Raw genomic sequence first — 22,159 nt, 5'->3', positions numbered from 1 at the left:
AAACGGGCACCAATTAGTGTCCCGCTACTGAAACTCTAGCTCGGGTGGGTGCCGAATGGGCAATGTGATTTCATTTTATCTACTTTCCATTATCTTTGATGGACTTTACAGCAGTAACAAAATCACAGTCGCGCCGGGCACGTGACTCCGTGACTTTCACACTCTGTAGCCGCATCTCGGTATGCAGACAACACATAAAAGCATGGCACATTATCTCAGAAGCCGGAATTGAGAACGTCACCAAGAGCTAATGCTTCCCTGGCATTAGTAAATTTTAAAGAAAAGCTCAACATTGCTGCAGGGCATCCCTTATGATTATCTTCTTAGAACTGTATCTATGAAACACATGAAATTGAAATCTGTTCTCTGTGTATTAATATTTTTTGAAAAAGAACTGTTAAAGTCCCTGAAAGAGTAAATTAAAAAATACAAAATGTCCAACAGTGATTTAAAAAAAAAAGTACTTGATTTTACAGGTAGAGGAATTTATCCCTGCAGTTAATTCGGCTTCTTACCATTTTAGTACAGTAAATATAGATAATAGGCTACTTTTAAGCATACAGAGTCTCCCCAAAGAAAAGTTTAAGGAAGTGGTGTAGGATAGTGGTTAAACACCCAAACTCTGGCTTCCAAGTGCCTAAATATGAACTCCCTAACCCATAAGTTGCATTTCATTTGACAACTTACTTTTTCTCAGAAGTGACTTGGTTTTGTCACTTGTAAATGGGGATACAGTGGTAGAATTATGTGTCCCTTGCAAATTCAACTGTTGAAACTTACTTAATCTGAGAGTATGAAGAAGCAAGTCCTTTAAGGGGTGATGCAGGTCTAGGGGTGGAGTAGGGACCTGGAAGAGACTGAAGGAAGCACCCAGTCTCTTCAGCCCTTCCTTCCCTCCCATGGGTAAGCACACAGCCACAGGCATCGACCCCAAAGCAGAGAAGGAAGTCACAGGCAAACCAGACACTGAGTCTGCTGGGGACTCAGTCTTTGCCAGGTGCTGAATCTGTCAGCATCTTACTCTTGGATATCCCAGACCTCAGAACTGTGAGAAATAAAAGAGTCAAAGGGATCACATAAACAAGACTAGTGTCTGCTAATACTAACTGTTAGAATAAAAAAGGGAGAGAACGATCCAACATGGGAAGCGGGATACACAGCAGACTCATAGAATGGCAGATGTCCTAAATAGCTCTCTGGCACTCAGAATCAGCCCTTAAGGCATTTGGATCTGGCTGAAGAGCCCATGAGAGTATTTTAGGCAAGGAAAGCCAAGACACTCTGGGGGGAAAAAAAAAACTAAATGAAAGATCTCTGCGAGTGAGATCCCAGTGGAAAGAACGGGGCCATCAAAGAAGGAGGTACCTTTCTCTGAAGGGAGGAGAGAACTTCCACTTTGACTATGACCCTGTCAGAATAAGATCGAAGTCGGCGGACTCAAAAGACTTCCATAACCTTGGCAACTCATGGCTGGAGCCTAGGGAGATTACTGACGCCATATACAAGAGTGTCAAATTGTTAAGTCAACAACAGGAGTCACTGTGTACTTACTCCTCATGTGGGATCTGTCCTTAATGTGTTGTCCAATGTGAAGTAATGCTATAACTAGTACTGAAATAGTATTTCACACTTTATGTTTCTGTGTGGGTGCAAACTGATGAAATCTTTACTTAATATATACTAAATTGATCTTCTGTATATAAAGATAATTGAAAATGAATCTTGATGTGAATGGAATGGGAGAGGGAGCAGGAGATGGGAGGGGTGCGAGTGGGAGGGAAGTTATGGGGGGTGGAGCCATTGTAATCCATAAACTGTACTTTGGAAATTTATATTTACTAAATAAAAGTTAAAAAACAGGATCAACCTCAGTAACCCTTTCCAGACAAAGGACTTGGGCACAGGAAACCTTTCTACTAGAGATAAATTACATATTGAAAAAGTCTGAGATTAGGAGTGTGTGTTTTGACTTTGAACTGTCACGAGTTGAGATGTGGAATTCTCTGCTTGTGGTGTCATGTCAGTGCTCAGAAAACTTGGAATTTTTGAGCAATTTAGGCTTTCAGATTTTTTTATGAGGGATGCTCAACTTGTACTCCACCCTTGTGGTGCAAAATGATGTTGATCATGACCTTGAATCCTGATCTCTCATCAGATCTCTGTTGCCAGGAATATCTTCCAACTTCAAATATGAATGTCTTTCTTGGACACTTTTAAGCATGAAGACTTCATTAAACTCTCCCGTAGATTTGGGAAAGGGAACTCAGCTGAAGAGTCAAAGGCAAACCCAGCTGGATTTCAGTCTCTGAAAAGGGAACCTCCCTTTCCAGGGAAGTGAGAAAACCTATACTTCCCAGGAGAAGGCACACCAGCCTCTCTCTTCCCATTATTCCCTACTCTGTTAGCAATTAGAGAAGCCACAGGCTTTGACTGTGAAGGGTTAAATGGACTTTAACTGATAAGGGAGAATTCTTCCTGGAAACTCCTTGGAGACACATGTAATTAATTTGATCTTCTTCAGTCATTAACTCAGACGCATAGTGAGTCGTCTGCACACTGCTCTATTAATTCACGCGAGATCACTTCCTGGGATTCATTTAGTTAAGCAGCACTGTTGGATTACATTTTAAAACCCTTAAAACTGGTTGTAATTGATGTCTGTTTATAGAAGCTTACTTTAATGGAGTCAACGCAAGATGGAAGTCCCACTAGCCGGCCTGAGATGCTGGCTTCCAGCATAATGCTCTGAATCTGGAAGTACAGTGCTGAATTAAAAAACACTACCTATTAAAATAAATTATGATTAAAACACATTATCACTTCAATCTTGAGTTTGGGTTCTAAGCATGGATTATTATGATTCTAACAATACAAATAATTTATTGGAAACTGTTCTTCTTGAAACATACATGTGAACAAGTGTGAAACTATGTACTTGACTTTTGAGTGAACTAAATGTAAGTAATAATAGTGTGGGTTAGAGTTTATGGAGAAAACCCTTGGACTTGGGGTTCTTGAAGCACTGGCTTTGTTCCTGAAGGAAGGAAGGCTGGAGGTCAGTAGTACCCCTGGAGACCTCGCCAGTGCTGGCCTGGCTCCCCAAATTCTGGACAGGTAGGGCTGCTTCTGCGTAGGTGGGGGGCAAGGCCAGCAGTTTAAATGCCCGACCCCAGGTCTGGAGCCGACCCCACAGGCCTGCCTGTACTATCCTGCACACTCAGAACCAGGGGGTCCCAGAATTTGTACTAGGCTGGAGGGGCAGGCGAGGGCAAATCAAAAATTGCCTGTGGTCCACAAACTGATCTTTGTGTGCATTTCTCCAGGCTGACATTTTTCCACCTGGCCACACTCTCCCTTTCCTTCAGAGTTCAGCTGAGGGCCTAACCACCCTCTCTGACCACACCTGTCAGTAACCACACTTCTTTACTGTTGCAGAGATAGTCACAAGTTGTCCACTTAACTTTGGCTATCTTCTGGGACTTATTCTTTAAAATGATTATTTAAGGTCTGCAGAGAGTATGTATATTAGTCACCTACACACACACAGTCACTCATCTTTGGGCACAGGTATACATACACATTAGTTGGCCCCCTGTGTCTGAAGGCTCCCAGATTTACCTAACTGTGGGTCAAAAGTATTTTTAAAAATTGTGCCTGTCTGATCACATACAGACTTTTTTGCTTGTCAAAACTCCCTAAAAAGTACAGTGTAATAATTACCTACACAGTATTTATTGTAACAAGTAATTTAGAGATGGTTTCAAGTATATGGAAGGATGTGTGCAAATTATATGCAAATGCTGTGCTGTTTTACATAGGGGACTTGAGCACCCATAGATGTGGGTATTGGAGGGGAGTCCTGGAACCAACTCCCCGCCCCCCTTGATACGTAGGGATGAATGCATGTGTGTTTATATATGTATATGCATGTACACACATGTGTTATAGATATAGTCTGAGCATCCAGATTAACTGTTGAGCCTAATATTTGTTGACTCATTCATTCAACATTTACTCAACACAAACAGGTGGTAGGCACAGAGCTGTGGGCTTATACCACAAGAGGGGGACCAATGTATAAATAACACAAGGCCTCACCGGTAGGTCCCTCAGCTGTGGCCAGGTGGCATGGCAGAATCAGAGGTGAACATAGTTTCCACACAACCTGGGCTCCTCACCCCATGTAAAACCATACAGTTGGGTGGTAATCTTGTAGGCTACAAGCCCATTTCTTGTGGTCAATGAGGTTTTCTCAAATCTTTACTGTAACCCAGGAATTGAATTTCATTTTTAAAAATATTACATGAAAGGCAGAGCAACAGAGAGGGAGAGACAAAGAAAGAGAAGGGGGTTGGGCATGGGAATCTTTCTCCATTGGTTCACTCTACAAATGGCCACAATAGCCTGGGCTGATCCAGATCAAAGCCAGGAGCCTGGAACTCCATTAAGGTCACCTAAATGGGTGGCAGGGACCCAAGCACCTAACCCACTGCACCTCAATGCCAACTCCAAAATACATTTGTTTATTTAAATTGAAAAGATACCAGAAAACATTTGCCTTAATGTCATGATATATTGGAAGGGATACTACTTTCCTGTTTAATACTCTTCTGAATTTTTTGCACTTAAAATTGTGCATACATGTGTTTATAATAATAAAAAGCACACAAAAAAAGGTCTCTAAAATATGGCCTGAATTTCTGGGGACAGCATGTGGCTTCACAACAAGAGAAACAAATTGCCACAATCATCTCCAACGTGATCTCATATCAGATGAGCCAAACACTGTACCTTAGGAAACCCATAGAAACAACTTGTCTGTTTTCAGTCACATAAAAGTGACGGGAAATGGTGATTTTCAGAGCAATAGCACTCTTGCTGTCAGAAAAGAAGAGAAAGGGAGTGGGGTCCTATTCACAGAAACTGTACTGGGTAATTTTGTTAAGTATATGTTATAGTTTCCAATGCATTTCATACTTATATAAAAAAGTCTGACTCCATGATTCATGTAGGCTGAAAAAAATGCAACTATGCTATAAGTAAAATATATACCACAAGATTTGAAAGGAAAGTTTTTTTTTTTTCTGATATGAGAATTCTGTACATTTCTAGGCTGATAACTTACAAGTTTTCCCAGTGTGGTGTTGATCAGAATATTATTATGCTTTCCTTAAATATTAAACAAATACACCTAGTCATTTGTCAAAGGAAGGGGCGCCTAATTGCTCTGTGCAGCTGGATGGTAACTGTGTGTGTTAGTGTTTGTGGAATGAGAGTTGAACAGCAATGCAGTGCATATTCCATCCGTGAAGTTTTACTGGTCTCAAGGTACAATTGGGGAAAAGAAAACAAATCTAAACTTGGACCCTAACAAGTCTCTGTTGGGACTTGAACTTGAGAACCTCCAGTTGCTGCAACTGTGGGTACAGAGCACTAAAGAAGTTCAGGGGCCATACCAAACCTAGACGTGACCACTGGCAGTTGAGTCTTCTTGTGACTGCCCACAGAGACCTCAGAGCAACCCTGTTTTCATGTGGCAAACAGAAATCACCAGAGCCAGTGTTTTCAGCTTAATTATGCAAGGCACACAGCTTACATATGGCTATAATCTCATTGAAGATCAAGATTTTGAGCCTTTACAGGTCTCCCCAAACTGGCACCATTGAATGACTTTTCCTTTTTTCATCCCAGACCCCTTTCCCAGCATTCTTCCACCCTTTTGCATTGCTTTCCACAGCAGCCCACCGGACAACACATCTCAGGCAGGTGTTGGGGACACAATGGGTTAAGCTGCCACTTGGGTTGACAGTATCAATATGGAGTGCCTGGTTCGAGTCTGTGCTACTCTGTGCTTCCAATACAGCTCTCTGCTAATGTGCGCCTGGGATGCAGCAGGTGATGGTTCACGTACTTGGGTTCTGCCACCCACGTAGGACACCTGGATGGAGTTCCTGGCTCCTGGCTTTTGTGTGTCTGTCTCTGGCTGGTGTGGGCATTTGGGGAGGGAACCAGCAGATGAAAGATCTCTCTGTCTCTGTCTCTCACCCACTCTCTCCAGCACTCTTCCTTTCAAATAAGTAAATAAATCTTAAAAAAAAAAACCCACATCTCAAGCTCTCCTCACATCCTGATTCCCACGAGGCCTAAAGTCAAGATGACAGAAAATATTGGATGTGTTTTAGATTTACTGGCTCATTTCCCTTACATTCACCCTGACTTCTCAAAGACATAAGTACTAGTGAATTTTCTGGCTAGGCCGATCTGCATAAATATGATAAAAACACAAACTCATTTGACTGAACAACACAGTAAGAAACAAATCACAGAACGATAGTAATGGAAAGGGCCTGGGGGAGTGCGAGCTCCATCCTGCTGTTTGTTAGTGGAGGAATGATGGGGTGGAGTAGCATGGTCATGTTCAAGTTCAAATCCAGCATCTGTTACTTACTGGCTGTGAGGTCTGGAACAGTTTACCCAAGCAGTCTGGGCCTCAATTTCATCAGCTCTAAAATGGGGTTAATAGCAGCCCTGGCCAAGGACGGTGGGGATGTCAGTGAGATGCTTTAGGGGAGCTGATGAGAACAATGCCACAGAGAAGTGAGGACCAGAAGATCTGGCTCTTCAGGATACACAGGTGGGAAGCTAGTTCCAAGCAACTCGAAGCACGCACATTATAGCTTGGCCACTGGAAGGTAAGTGATGTAAGGCGTTAGCAGAGAAAGTGGGAGGAAAGAACTAACATTTCTGGAGATGGCTTGGGCTGGGAGAAGAGCTATAGAAGTGGTAGAGAATCCCAGGGTGGCTTCTCTGGGTCCTGGTCATATGCACCGGTCATATGCAGTGAGGGGTCACACAGCCTTTGTCTGAATTAGTCTGTTGGCAGGAGACAGATTTGTTCCATGGTTGGTGTGTACATTGTGTGTGTGTATGTGTGCATGCACACATTTGCCATGTATTTCTGGCATGTGTGGTTATCTGTGTGTATGTGTATTTGTGTATGGTGTGGTATGTTTGCTATGTGTGTGCTGGGTGTATGTAGTATGCATATGATGGCTGCAATACATGACATACAAATATATGGGGTTTATGTGATGAATGTGGCATGTGGTGTGTATGCGCCTGTGCAGCATGTGTGCAAGTGTGAGTGTGGCAAATGTGCTGTGTGTGGCATGTGCGTGGTGTGTGTGGCATGTGCGTGGTGTGTCTGGTATGCACATGGCATGCATGTGGTATGGTATGTGAGCACACACACCTGCCTGAGGGTGGCAGTGGTGCTCCCGGTGGGGCAGCTGGGTTTCTACGCTCCACATGGTCTACAGCCGAGCTGGGAGCTAGGGCAGGGAAGCAGGCTGAGGGAGCAGTGCACAAATATCCTCAGGAGCAGAGGAGGTTGTAGAGGAGCCAGAGGAGAGGTGGACACGTGTAGTACACACAGACTGTGTGTCCCCACGGCCTGCAAACATGGAACGACCCCAGAAGATCTGTGCTGCTCCTGCACAGTCCTAGAGGGGACGTTGGCCCCTGAGCTTTCAGGCAGGGCACTTGGCTGTCCTCGCAAGCAGCAGGTCTGCCTCTGCCTGCTGACACCTGTCTCAGCTGCCTCATCACTCCCAGCCATGGCCCCATGGGCACTGTGTTTTCTCCCCTCCTCTAGGGCAAGTTGTGACGGTGTGCATTTCAGGATGTTCTCTTGCTGAGATTTGGGAAACTTCTCACCAGTATCATTTATGAATAAAGATGGGCTGAAAACAGCTGTCCACCGTTTTATTCCACCGTTTTATATATTTTTTTCTCAATAGAGGACAACATTGAGACTGGAAAGCAAAAATCAGCTGCAGCTGAAGTTCACGGACTGTATTGTTGCAAGGCACAGCCGGGTTTCTATCAATCTATAGCCTTTAAATGTCTTTGCTTAATGCGGCTTCTAGATAATCATCCAACTTTTGATAGAGTGATTACCAGGTAATGCTATCAAATAACAATCATGATTAAACAAGTTACATGAGCCCTCAGGCCCTGAAGCAATTTCTGTGAAGAATGAGTTTGTCCTTCAAATGACATAATAAGAAAAAAATTAGATGCAATTCACCAGAACGGTATGTTATACTGGGAGAAGGGTGATATGTTTACTCATTCCTAACAGTTACAAATGGCCTGCAATTAGCTTGCTTTCTCTTCAGCTTCCTGCCTCCTGTTTACCTTTCGCATTCTTCACCAGGTGAAATGAGGAAAGATGGTGACTTCCTGTCCACCTGGACCACTTTAGAACATCACAAATCCTACTACCCCCATCCCACCCCACTGCACAACAGCCCCCTGGTCTTTCGCGAACCATCTAAGGATACACAAAGCAACCAGAAAACAGTTTCTGCCGATTGATGACTTGTACACCAGGGATGTCAAAAAAGCTGCTAAACATAATTTGAGGCCAGAAAGAAGAGAGCAATTCACAATTGTGCTAGCACACTACAGGCTGTCCTAAAATGATCTTCATGGAAAGAAAACACAGGAAAAATGTAAGCCAACTGATTTATTATCTACAGGATCTAGGCATTAGATTCTTAAAAGGTGAAACTGAGGCTCCTGCCTGCTATCAAGAGAATAGAACGATGGGAAGTATAAGGAAAAGCTGATATGCGAAAATTGCTGGATAAGTTAGAGAATAAAGATATTGTGAAATTGCTAATTGTTTTCATCTACACCCAGTAACTGTGCTCAAAAATAAGAGATCTGCCACTTGCAAATCTCTCAGAGTACAGTGCAGTGAAATTGCCTCTGAGTGTTTTTTTTCCTATTTTGAGAAAACAAATAGAAAAATAAAGGTATATAATTATTGTTTCCATCGTGTGTTACAATCATAAGCAAATCATCTATGTGGTATCATCTGAAAGTTAATTCCACCACCCAGGGATATGAGAGCTGAGAATTTGTGAAGTTCTTACGTATGCTTAGCTTCAATTTATACCGCATTTTTTCTCTCCAGCAAATCTGGCATCAGTATGAAATGGGTGGAGACAGTAGTGGACCTAATAATTTAGTTTCAAAATTGTGGATATAAATAGTATTAAGCACTGATGCTTTCTTTGAAGAATTCTTTGTTGCTTTTCCATAAAAGTTATAGATGTCTGAAAGCTTTGATATGCAATGAAAACATATCTATGGGAAAGAATAAAAATAGAACAAGCGTGGGGGTGCAGTGCACATATAAATTTCTCATGGGCACCCTGCCTCATAGGCTCAAGAGCTTCAGGAGCGTGGGTTCTCCCAGAGGAAATCGTGATACTGTATGTGATTTTTATTCAAATGCATAAATATTGCCTTTTTATTGTTGGTGTTTTTGACTTGGGGTTGCAGCTGAATGCCCTAGTCTAAGCCCATTTCTCTCCCCATCTTAGTTTTGCTCTAAGTAGTCATCCTCCCAAAGCTGGCTAGGTTGCATGGAACATGAGCTCATGCCTTTCATATCCATTTGGGGCTGGCTTGTGGGCACATAATCTTGGGAAGAGGTCATGTAGGGAGGTTAAAGGAGGTTGGGTTCAGTTTTTGTTACTGGATAGTACATAACGATTTTCAGACGAGCAACAGAAAAGAGAGAAAACAACAGGGTTTGGGCTCAGTAGTGCAGCAGATTGTCACTGCTTGAGATACCTGCATTCCTTATTGAATGCCTGGTTTGAATCCTGACCCTTCTACTTCCAATCCAACTTCCTGTTTATGTGCCTGGGAGGCAGAAGATGATGGCTCAAGTGTTTGAGCCACTGCTACCCATGTGGGAGAACTGGATAGAGTTCCTAGCTCCTGGCTTCAGCTTGGTCTAGCCTAACTGCTCTTGTGGGCACTTGGAGAGTAAACCAGGTAGAAGAATTCTTTTTCTTTCTCTAAGTCTACCTTTCAAATAGATGAAAATAAAGTAAAATAAAACTTTTTTTTAAAAAAATGAAACCTATAGCAACTTAGAATTTCATGGTTTCTAGCATAGTAAATTATTTGATATTCCGACCAGGCTTTACAATGGCTAAATACTCTCTAGGTTTCTCAGAACTTCAGTTATTCCTATTTCCTGAAACACAGGTTAGCTCCCAAAGTGGTCAGATGTTTGTTAGTCACAATGTAGAAGGGAGACAGTCTCAAGGTCTCTGCCCTTACTCTCGCTTGGGTACCTGTGGTTCCCTTGTTATCCATGCTAAATTTCCCAAAATACAAATACATGTGGTCGGTGGGCCCAGCTTGGCTTCTCCTTCACTTGATGGGAGCTCTTCATAGGAGAGCAGGTAAACTATCAGATGTTTATTGGCCACAATAATAGACTCTCATGGGGTGAACTCATTGGCTATTTGCTCTGTAACAAATTACCACACACTTTGCAACATATACACACATTCCTTCTCCTACTTCCTGCAAGTCAAACTTCCAGTCTTCTTGGATGCTCCAAGCACAAACCCATTTCTGTGTGTTTTCCTGCTGCTAGCTGCCCACATTCCTTGGCTCATGGCCTCCTGCCTCCTTCCTCAGTACCAGCCATGACTGCTTAAGGCTTTCTCACTGCATCACTTGGAATTGCTTCCACCATCACTTGCCTTTCTTTAACTTGGACTTCTTCCTCTCTCATCTGCTTTTAAGGACCATAGTGATTGCATTGGATCCAAATAATCCTGGAAAATCTCCCTATTTTAAAGTTAGCAGATTAGCATCTTCATTCCACTTGAAACCATAATGTGCCTTTTCCTATAACAGTGTATTCATAGGATATGGACCTCTTTGGAGCAAAGAGCTGGACATGAAATATGTTCTACTCTGATCTTCCTAATGCATTCCCTTGCCTTAAAGATTAGTAACTTCTCTCTTTTCCTTTAGCTTATGACATGTGATACCAATATCCAGGTTTTCTCTCTCTCACTCGGTGGCCTTAGAGCATGTTGTTCTTTAGCTTCCATCAGATTCCAGGCCTCTTGTACCAAGTATAGTCATGCATTCCTTAACTACTTGCATCCATTCTGAGAAATGCATTCTTAAGCAATTTCATCATTGTGCCAACATACCAAAGTATACATACGCAAGCTAAAATGGCCATGACAACATTGAATGACTTAATCTTAGGGGGCCACTGTCACATAAATGGTTCATCATTGGCCAAAACATTACTATGTGATACATTACTGTGCATATTGAAGGCCTACTGTGTGCAAGGCCAGGTACTTTATGAAGAAGTAGCTAAGCACATTGAGCACTCCATATACAGAGTCACTCCAGGTCTCCCACACTAGTGGCAGGGACCCAACTATTTGAGCCATCACATCCTGATAACAAGGGCACATTAGCTAGAAGCTGAGATTGGGAGCTGGGGCTTGAACCCAGGCACTCTGCCATGGGAAGTCAGGGTCTCAGCTACACTAGACTCTCATGCCAAATGCCCACCCCCCTCCAAGGACTTTTAATTTTGTTCTTGTATGGAGTAATCTATTCATTCAGCAAACGTGAGCTGTCGGCTGAAAGGCAGAAAGATGTCATTGCTCTCCTGAAGGAGCCCACAGCCTTGGGAGAAAGTTGGAGAAAGGGATGCTGTTGTTCAGGGGCTGGAAGAGACAGAGCTGCGAACAGAAACTTCCTAAAATGAAGTCATCCAGGATCTCCCTTCAGCTTGGACAGCCAGGCCCGAGTCTCTGCTTGCCTTGGTCTGCTACAGTCACTTCTGCAGTTAGATAGGTAACCAACTAATGATGATTTATTTGCCAGTTGCTTAATCCCAACCAGGCATTTAGCAGATTTAATTTTTTTAAAAAACTTAAAACATTCATACTTCCCCAAGCAGTTTACATTCTGTTTCATTTCCCAAATATATTAAAACTGGAGTCATTTATTATTAATTCCCCAGACATTTAGTGACCCATCAAGTAAGTGTCCGATTCTTCACTCAGTACCAGACACACAATGATGGAAAGGGGTGCTGCTTTGTCCTGCATTACAGGATGAGCATAAAGTGTTCTCTTTCCATGTGGCATGGCAGTCATTTAGGAGAGCATATGCTCAGCCAGCCCGTGAAGGTAAACTGTAGTGATTTAGCTTCTCCTGTTTAGAGCTCTCAGTATTTTAATAGCCGCTGCTCTCTGATTCCCAGTATATGATACTCAATGAAAATAATTTTAAATAAAAGTAAATGCTTATCATTAAGTGAGAAGGTCACTCGTAAGAAACAATTTTTAAAAGTTGTGATCGTTTGCTTAAAACCAAAATTTCATTTTTAAGAGTGTTTCACACTAGCTCTTCATATACTTAATTATACCTCAAAGGGCATAGTTATACTATTAAAGTAATGTAGACTCATTATAAACAAACAATACTATTTGCATTCTCTGTAGATTAGCATTGGGCTGCAATGTGACCTGGATGGATTGGGTAGAATTTCAAGACGTTAAGACAATTTGTGTAGAGAGTTCATGCAGCTGCTGGGGCCCTGAATCAGACCCACTTTTTTCCAGAAGTCTCCCAGGTACTCCCTTCCCAATTAGTTCTCTCTTAGAAGAGGTACAAGAGATCTTCAAAAACCTCACGGAAAATGCATGTTGTGGAAAAACTATGCACACATTTCAAAGGTTTTGCACTGCGATAATCTTGTCTTTTAATTCCTTCTCATTAACCTTTTGCAGAACGCGCGTACGTGTTGTGCCTCTACTGACTGAGCATTTCTGTCTGCAATTGGAAATCAGGAGCTGAGCGACCGTCAGCAATGGGCGCTGAGGCTGCAGCGGCAGTAAGAGGCCAGAGAGCAGACTGAAGGGGACACCACAGCCGCGGAAGCCCAGGGGATGGAGCGCTCCTGTCGAATCAGAACCCTACCCTTTGATGAGGGAGGGGAAGGGCAGAGGCTGGGACGCTGTAATAGAGACTGCGCAGGGCACATTGGGGTCTGCATGAGTTCAGACGGCTTCTCCCTGTTGGTTCCCTGAGACTCACTGTCCTGCAGTGTCCTTCGAGACTCGGGGTGCCCTCTTTAGTATTTATGATGGACACCCCCTTACCCAAAGCAACATGAATGGTTCTCTGCTTCTCATACTAACTGGAAGATGTGCTCATTCAAGCTGATTCATTTTATAAACAGAAAGAAGCAAGTCTTATTGTCATTGGCTTCCGAATTATTTAGTCTTCCATCTTTTTGCAGAGCTGTACTAGATGCAAGGGGCTGTGCTGGGGTTAGGAAAAGAGTAAGCCAGTGCCTGCCTGTTGCTGTCCATCCTGGGGTGTTGGCTGGGAGATTGCATGGAGTGAGGAACTACTACTCAAAGTAGTGCAGTGACAGAGGGGAGTCGAGGCCGACAGACACTTTCCTGGATGATTTTCTATTGGCTCAAGCACGTCCTGACTTTCAGATGGGTTCAGAGCCCTTCTCTGTAGTTTATCACATACATGGAGATGGGTCCGGATAAAAAGAGGCAGAATGTAGACAATGAGTAAGCTCTAAGAGAAAAAAATAATGATTCCGTCATTGTAAGGGAGAAGCATACTAGATAACAAACAGTTAAATAACTTCAGCGTAAGTGTAGAAGGAAAAGGAAGTAGAAGTCTCTTTGCCACGCTCCCTTTTCTGTGCTTGCTCTAGGCTTCTTTGGGCCTCGTCCCTTCCTCCTCTGTGCCTCCCTCTCCCTGTTCCACCACTTTGCGTGGTCCTGGGGTCCCCGGCTTCTCGATACTGTGACCTACATTTCAAGCTTCTCATTCAGGTGATGGGTGGTGGTGATCAGCTGTTGTTCTGGGATTGGTAGCAATTCTGTAATTTCATTCCCTCATTAGATGCTGTGTGCTTATTTATTAAAGCTGCACACTGCCCAAAGGCAATGTACAAAAAAATAGAAATACCAAAATTAAATAAAGGCTATTATTGCTGTTATTTTATAGAGCTTGTCTATCACAAGCCACTGTGTACATTTATAGGATAGAGGCTCTATTAACCAGGTGCTCCCCAGTAACTCCATCAGAAAACTTTGTACCTGCTTCCTGCCTCTGTCAGTACACAGATCCTCTTTACCTGGGGCAGTCGCATGCAGCAAAGGCAGCAACAGATACATCTTGTGTCTTCTAGTGAATTCTCCAGCCTCCAAAACACCCTTCCAAATAGCTCCCTGGAGCCCTTCTGCTGGGCTCCGACATCCTGGAGCATCATCTCAGGGATCTACGTGGGTCCTGTAGGTTGGATGGGATGCTCACAGAATGCCAATTCTGCACGGTGTCTCAGGAGCTGGGATGCCTGCAGGGACCACCCCAGGCACTGCCCTCCTGGACCTAACCTCCCACAGGGGAGGCAGAACATGAACAAATGCTCAGGCAAATATGATGGGTCTTACCGAAGTTCATGGAAATTCAGATTACACAGAAAACTATGTGTGGATTTCAAAAAATGTTGTATAACACTTTTTAAAGTAATTTTTATTAATATAAAGAGAACAGATTTCATGTATTTCGTAGGCAGAATTCTAAGATAACATACTTCCTTCCTTCTCTCTCCTCTCAGTCCCCCTCCTTTCTTCCTTTCTATTTTTCCCCTTTAATTTTTGCAATAACATAATTTAATTTACTTTATAATTACAAGCTTCATGCACCACTAACCATAATGTTCAACAAGTAAAAGTAGACCACTGTTCCTATAGACAAGAGCTAAAAACAATAATCAAATTGTAAGATGTCAGTTTCATTCATATACTTTTTTGCATTCTGTTGTAACTACCACATATCAGAGAAAACATGGTATTTGGCTGTTTGTACACCTATCTTTTAATTCCATTTTCCGCAAACTTTCTAAAGTACCCTCATGTATGGCCCATCACATGGTGTTAAGGACAATGGCTAAAAATAAAGCAGGGAAAAGGAAAAGGTGTGCTGGGGGAGTCTTGAGAATCTAGGGGTGCGACTTTCTACACAGTGGCTCAAGACGCTCTGCCTGAAGAGCGCCCTCAGCAGAGCCCTGGAGGGGTGAGCAGAGCCCTGTGGCCATCTGAGGGAACAGCAGCCCTTGTGAAGGAAGATCAAGCACAAAGACTCTGCACGCGCAGGAATAAAGACAGAGGCTGCATGCAGCTCCAAAAACAAGTGTACAGCCTCTGCAAACGGGGAGCTCATTTGTAATGCTACAGGGATCGTTTCCATGGGGTAACAAAGCTGTGCGGACCATGGAACATGGTTTGGGTTAATGCTTTTCATTGCAAGCTGGCAAAGACCCCTCTATTTCAAAGCTGGCAGCCACGTGGATTTTTTTCAGTATTTACACTCGAGCCAGGGTCAGTTTTACCACCCAGCTCAGCCTGCAGGGACAAGGCTCCCCCAAACCTCAGATTTTCATCTAGAAAGTAAAGAGAATGTCAGAAAGACAACTCTAAAGAGCAAAACAGAGTGGGATCGTGGTCTCCCCGAGGTGACCCAGGAGCCTCCAGTCCACGGGAGCCATGGGAAGCAGACGAGGAGGTTGCTGTGAAAACATGGAAGTTGGCAGAGGAAGCAGCAACAAAACCACAGGGCTCTCGGCCGGCTTTTTCAGAGCTGCTGGAGGTTACTCGCACGTGGACTTGGCCCACATCCTACTAACTGCTATGAGCCCTCTCCTTACTTAAATGTGGATCCATAGTATCTCCGGCAGGATATGGATGAGTTTATTTTACCAACTGGAACTAATAAAACCCAGGGCAGGTTCGAACTGGCCTTTACCATTGGGGGTGTTGCATGGCAAGGTCCACATTTGGGGGAGTGAACAATCTTCAGCTACGATCGAAGGAAACCCAGAACATGGCCTGGTCCAGACCAAGAAACATACAGATTTTGAATATGGTGACTAGGCAAGGGGCCCTTTGGGCTAATACTCTAGGATGCTCCATAGTGCATTTGGTGTCATCACTGAGAAAACATGAAGGGCAGAAGATGATTGAACACAGTAACAGCCAGAAGCATGACAGGCATTTGTGTAAATGCACAGGTGGTCTTCGAGGGGCAGCACAAGGTGGTCCAGCCAGACTAACTCTTCCCAGGCTCTGTGCACTGTGTAGTAACTGGGACACAGGAAAGGCTCCTTGCTCCAGCAGTTGCTCTGAAGATGTTGCCATCTCATGAAAGGAAGATACCTCCCCAGTCATCCAGATCAGTTTGTGGGTCAGTCTAGAGTTGTCCTGTCTTATACCTACAATTTTTTTTTTTGAAAAATTGGCGATTCCCATTTAGTGCGATTACGATCATGGATGGTTGACCATGACTGATGCTCCTTCTTGCCCTTAGCGAGTTGAAGCCAAAACCTTTTGGTGGGGCTCTAAGCAATGTGGTTCTCTTCTCCTTTGGAGAATCTCTTACAACGATTCTCTCTTGTACTCCCTCAAGTGGAAAGCCACTTATTCCCACAGTTCAGGTCCTGCTTGCTATAGCACTCTATCACCAAGTTTGTTCACTTAATGATCTGAAACTCTAATGATGCCCTGTATTCCAAATAACAAGTGTGGAAACATAACAAAAAGATCAAAACACAGAGCACTTGTAAATACCTAGTTCTCTGCCTTGTACATAAACAAGTCTTCCCTCTTCTCCACCTCTGCCTCCTCCTTCCTCATTCCCTCCTTCTCTCTCTTACACACACACACACACACACACACACACAGTTAACTTTTTTTCCTACAACAAAATATCTGACATAAGCTACTCAGGAAGAAAGGTGATTTATTTTGGCTCATGGGTTTGAAGATTCACAATGGGGCAGGCCCCACTGGTTCAGCTGTCTGGTGAGGCTGGCAGATGGTGACTGTGGAGCCTATGCAGAGGGGAAACCACACGGTGAGCCAGCAAGCAGAGAGGGGCATGGCCTAATTAGAATTTTATAACCAGACCTCTTAGGAGAACTACCTTCAAGGACATACCCCCAGTGACTTCCCCATGGGCACCTCCTAACCATCATCATTGGATCAAGTCTCTACCTTCCTAGAGCCATTAATTTTGAAGATAAAACATCTGTATGAGGTTTGGAGCCAAATCCTGTTCATATGCACGTGTGCACACACATACACACACACACGCACACAAACACATCATGTCTGGGATCAGAAGCAGCTCTGGGAGGCTGCCTTGGCTGCGCCTAACAATGATGTCAATTCCTAAATGCACACATGAGCTAGCAAAGTTCCAGGGCTGCTCAGAATTCCTGGTGTGTGTGTGTGTGTGTGTGAGAGAGAGGGAGGTGATGATGACTGGGAAGGCTATAAAGCTTAGGGATCTAAACTTCGCTGTGGATCTATAGGATTATCCCAATCTCCTCAGGGTCCTCTTTGGCTCAGTCAGAACTGTACCCACATTCAGAATGAGGAAGAAGTATTTGTCCCAGCCACAAGAAACCATTCAGGAGCTTGAGGGACACACTCCGGCTGTCAACTCCTTTACTGTCCTTCCCCGTTATGAGCTGATCTTTCCATGGAGACTTGAGGAGAATGAGAGAAATGACAAGAACACACTCAGAAGGATGTAGAGCTGGCCGTCACATTGCAGATAAGCCATTGAGGGGACAGGAGCAATTTTTAGACACAAAGATGGATTAGAGGCACCAGGCACTGAGGTGAATGCTGCAGAATCTGCTACCAGCATTTTTATGTCTTTGTGTCTCCTTATTTTTGTCCCCTGGTTATAATTAAACTTCCGAGTGGCAGTAGGGGAGGGGGCAGTGACGAATGGAGGGAAAGAATTAAAAAATAGAAGCGAAAACGAAGAGGCAGTCTTTCCCCAACACCCCTCACCCCGTGCTGGTTGCCTGGCCAGAAGAGTCTGGTTTCTTAGTGTATGAGAGGACCCTTGTCTCTGGGCAACAGTCCCCAGAAACCCAAAGTAGAGACTGCATTTACTGCATGAGCAGATGAACCTTAAAAACATAAACTCAAGGCCAGTGCTGTGGCATAGCAGGTAAAGCCACTGCCTGCAGTGCCGGCATCCCATATGGGTACCGGTTTGAGTCCCAGCTGCTCACTTCCGATCCAGCTCTCTGCTATGGCCTGGGAAAGCAGTAGAAGAAGGCCCAAGTCCTTGGGTCCCTGCACCCTTGTGGGAGACCTGGAAGAAGCTTCTGGCTCCTGGCTTCAGATTGGCACATCTTCAACTGTTGCAGCCAATTGGGGAGTGAACCAGTGGATGGGAGACGCCCCACTCTCTGCGTCTCCTTCTCTCTCTCTCTCTCTCTCGCTCTCGCTCTCTCTCTGCCTTTCCTTCTCTCTCTGTGTGACTCTGCCTTTCAAATAAATAAATAAATCTTTAAAAAAAAAAAAGCATAAACTTGGCTGGGCTAGGGAGTTCACTTCCTGCTTTTATATCTTCTTACTTAACACTAAACACTCCTACAGCCCCATTCTGCCCAACTGGTATTTAAGCTTCTTTTGATGGTAATAGGCCAGCAAATAAAGCATCCACAAGAAAGTTCATTGCGTTTTCTCTGCAGCTTTTTAGCTTCCTACAAAGAACAAACAAATGCGGCCGTCCTCCTTCCCGCTCCAGCCTGGAGCCTTGGCTCTCCTCTGAGCTAACCACACAAGTGCCGTTTTGCTCATTCTCCTTGGCCAAAACTCATTTCAGAGAGCACTGCTCGCTATAATAACTTTGGTTTTAAGTAGAAATATCTCCTTTGATGCCATCAACTGGAAATAAAAAGAATAATTTCCGAAACTCTTTTCAAACAATGAGCAGCACTAAAGAAGCTGGTCACAGAAAGCAGATAGCCTCCTCCGGACAGGGGAGACACTAAAGAAATTAAAAGTGATAGAGTTGGGGCCAGTGCTGTGGCGCAGCAGGTTAAAGCCCTGGCCTGAAGCACCGCCATCCCATATGGGCGCCAGTTCTAGTCCCGGCTTCTCCTCTTCCGATCCAGCTCTCTGCTGCGGCCTGGGAAAGCAGCAGAAGATGGCCCAAGTGCTTGGGTCCCTGCACCCACATGGGAGACCCAGAAGAAGTTCGTGGCTCCTGGCTTCGGATCAGCTCAGCCCCAGGCGTTGCGGCCATCTGTGGCATGAACCAGCAGTTGGAAGACCTCTCTTTTTGTCTCTACCTCTCTGCAACTCTATCTTTCAAATAAATAAAATAAATCTTTAAAAAAATGAGAGAGTCCCTTTCTCCTTTCTGAGCCACAGAGAGATTCCAGGTGAAAGCAGGGCCTCCTCTCTTTAAACAGACATCACGCTTAGATGTACACAAACTAATGTCTATGTGTGAAGTTCAGCTCTTTCATTAGATACTGCAAAAGTTGGAAGTGCTTTATTCTGGGTTTTAACACCTCTCTTCTTCCAGGTTAGCAAGTTTCAAGGTGAATGTTATTATTGTTATTCCGAATGGTTACACAAATGGAAAAAGTGAATGGATTTGCAATTATTCATTAAAGCAAGCCACTGCTTGGCACCAAGATTTATATTTAAAAGAAAATGGTAATCAGATTCTCCTTCTGGTCAACTCCATGTGGCCAAGAGGGACCGTTTTTTTAAGTAGATAATTTTCCCCCTAGGCCAATTCAACTTAATCTTGAAAATTCCTCATATCATGATATAAATTAATTACATGAAATAGCCAAAGTTAATGTGACTGAGCAGAGATGCTGTGACTGAGCAATTATGCCACCTGGGATTAAGGTGGGATCAGACCCGTAGGGTAGGATTAGACCCCCCTTTCGTTTCCACTGGAAACATCTCATAACAGAATGATTGCACTTCAAGCAGAACATTTTCTATAATAAAGAGATGTGATAAAGAACTATTAATGAATAAAGAGATCTCAAACAGGGCCAAAGTAGGTTAAATGGAGTGTGGTTATTAAGGCAGGTTGGTTTTTCTTGTACCTGTGTATCAATGAGCCACATCTTTAGATAAAGCTTTCTCAGCAGGATCCCAGATCTTATCAAATGTTGTTACACAGTTTAGTCTCCAGGGCTGCCACAAAAGAAATGACATCAACAAGCGGACACGGCAAAACAACATGGAGAAAACCAGAAGCGAGGGCAGTATAGAGAGAGGCTTGGGTGGGCTGCAGTTACCATCACGGTGATTCTTTTCCATAAAGCTGAGTTTTACCTGGAGTAGGTAGAAATAAGACATGTGTGTGCATGCGTGTGTGTGTGTGTGTGTGTGTGTGTGTGTATGGTGGGGGTTTTCTGCAAACGGAGTGTGAAAACACAGAAGAGAAGTAGAAAATAAAATGGCACACAAGCTGCCAAGATGGAGATGCTATTTGTTTTCCCTGGCCCTGGCGAGGCGAGGCGGCATTCTCTCGATCCAGCTTTTGTCCTTCAGAGCTGCGAGAGCCCACGCTTTAATGCCTGCAGGTTGACCATGCATTGTTATTATACAGTCTTCATGTTCACATCATGTGTCATCTGACCAAAGGAGAGTCTACAAAGTGAAAGGCTCATGCAAAATTTATGCTTATATGGCTGTTTCAGTCAGTGGAAAAATCAATACTGCAGGCTTGATGCACAGAAATGACTGAGTACTCTCTGACTGACACTAAAAGCACCCAGAGATTGAGAGCTGCATTTGCTGTTCAAGGAATCGAGTGTATTAGAGCTCTTGTAATAGTCTGCTCACCTTATATTAGCCTTTCCTTGGGATTATTTTTTGATAACAATTATGATTGTGGGGTTTAAGGCAATTACACTATTACAAAGAAAAAGCTCCTGTAAAGCTGTCATATATTTCACACCGCAACTGCCTTCCAATTATTTTGCTACAATGCACTTTGGAAGCAAAATGTCCTAACTGATATATATTAGTCCTTTATGTTTTATAAATAAAAATCAAAGCCATAATGTAATCCTTCAAAAGGAGCTTCTCAGTTTCCCCAGACCTGGCTTTCGAAAGAGCAGACATACAGTCGGTTCCATACGTTTTGCAAGAGACGCGTTACAGCATTTGTGGTTGTGTGGGAAGAGCTCACATTCCAGAGGTGCTGCAGAAGACGGGAGAAAGGTCGGGCTCTGGAGTTGGGTTTAAAATGTTAACAGCATCTGTTAAATGGAAGTTTAGGGAGGCTTACAAGTTGGCATTTAATGATGAAGGAAAATAAAAAAACAATCCTTGAAATTAATTCAGTGAGAAAGGAATTCAAAGACATGTTGTGACAGCACATTAAACAGTCAGCAACAACAGAGATGAAATTTCTTCTTATTCTTCAAACCCTGCTGCAGTGGAGGTTTTGTGAGCTCTCTTGGGGCCCAGATGTCAGAGTGGTAGGTGGCTGGGTGGAATACGGAGGCCAGTGTGGAGAACAAATACACACTAGGTAGAAAAGAAAATTCATGGGCGATAATAGGTCATCCTAAGAGGGAACTGGAGGTTAAAACGTGGCATGAGATAGCTCCTTGGTGAGAGACATGGAAAAGGGTACTTCTGCGTCATCCCTGGAGAAGATGGGGTTTCCATTTTTTTTTTTAAAGATTTTATTTATTTATTTAAGTAGAGTCACAGACAGTGAGAGGGAGAGACAAAGAGAAAGGTCTTCTATCTGCTGGTTCACTCCCCAAATGGCCACAACGGCCAGAACTGTGCCAATTTGAAGCCAGGAGCCAGGAGCTTCTTCTGGGTCTCCCATGAGGGTGCAGGGGCCCAAGCATTTGGGCCATCATCTGTTAGGCCATAGCAGAGAGTTGGATCAGAAGAGGAGCAGCCGGGACTAGAACTGGTGCTCATACATGTTGTTGGCGCCACAGGCAGAGGATTAACCTATTTCACCACAGCCTCAGCCCCAAGGAGATTTCTATTGTTTTCGGCTCTGAAAACCATTCATCCAGCTCCGTGGGGATGGGAGACCTCCTGTACGCCAACTAACAGTGCTTAATCTGTCCCCACCACCCATGTGACACTTAACTACACTGACACAACCAAGGCAAGTGAGTTCAGGCTTTAAACTAATGATTTGAAGGTTGTTCTGTGTTCCAAAAGTAAACAACAGAACAACCCCAAACAGCTGGGAGTACTTACTGATTATTCTGCTGAGGACTGAAATGAGGATATAGCATGTACTGTGGCTGAATTCCACAGCAATTATCCACCAAAGAATTTTATCCATATATCCATTTTCCAAAAACACTTTGAAATATGCTTGTACTATTTTAGCGACTTCGTTGTTGTTGAGGCTTAGTCTGAAAGTGAAGTCATTGGCCAGAAATACTATATGAACC

At 43.7% G+C, this 22,159-nt stretch overlaps 1 protein-coding gene and 1 pseudogene across 1 annotated transcript in view; one reads left to right on the top strand and one right to left on the bottom strand.

Moving 5' to 3' along the window:
* The window catches only part of POU6F2 (POU class 6 homeobox 2), a 448,120-nt gene that overhangs the window by 219,824 nt on the left and 206,137 nt on the right, over positions 1-22,159 (bottom strand). The window lies entirely within an intron of this gene.
* Positions 15,465-16,070, top strand: LOC138845810 (mitochondrial import inner membrane translocase subunit Tim23 pseudogene; annotated as a pseudogene).

Source organism: Oryctolagus cuniculus, chromosome 16 (assembly GCF_051225735.1).
Source record: "Oryctolagus cuniculus isolate XC-2025 breed Fujian yellow rabbit chromosome 16, ASM5122573v1, whole genome shotgun sequence".
Classification (NCBI taxonomy): domain Eukaryota; kingdom Metazoa; phylum Chordata; class Mammalia; order Lagomorpha; family Leporidae; genus Oryctolagus; species Oryctolagus cuniculus.
Note: the sequence above shows the minus strand (reverse complement) of the source record. Positions and strands in the feature narration are given on the sequence as shown.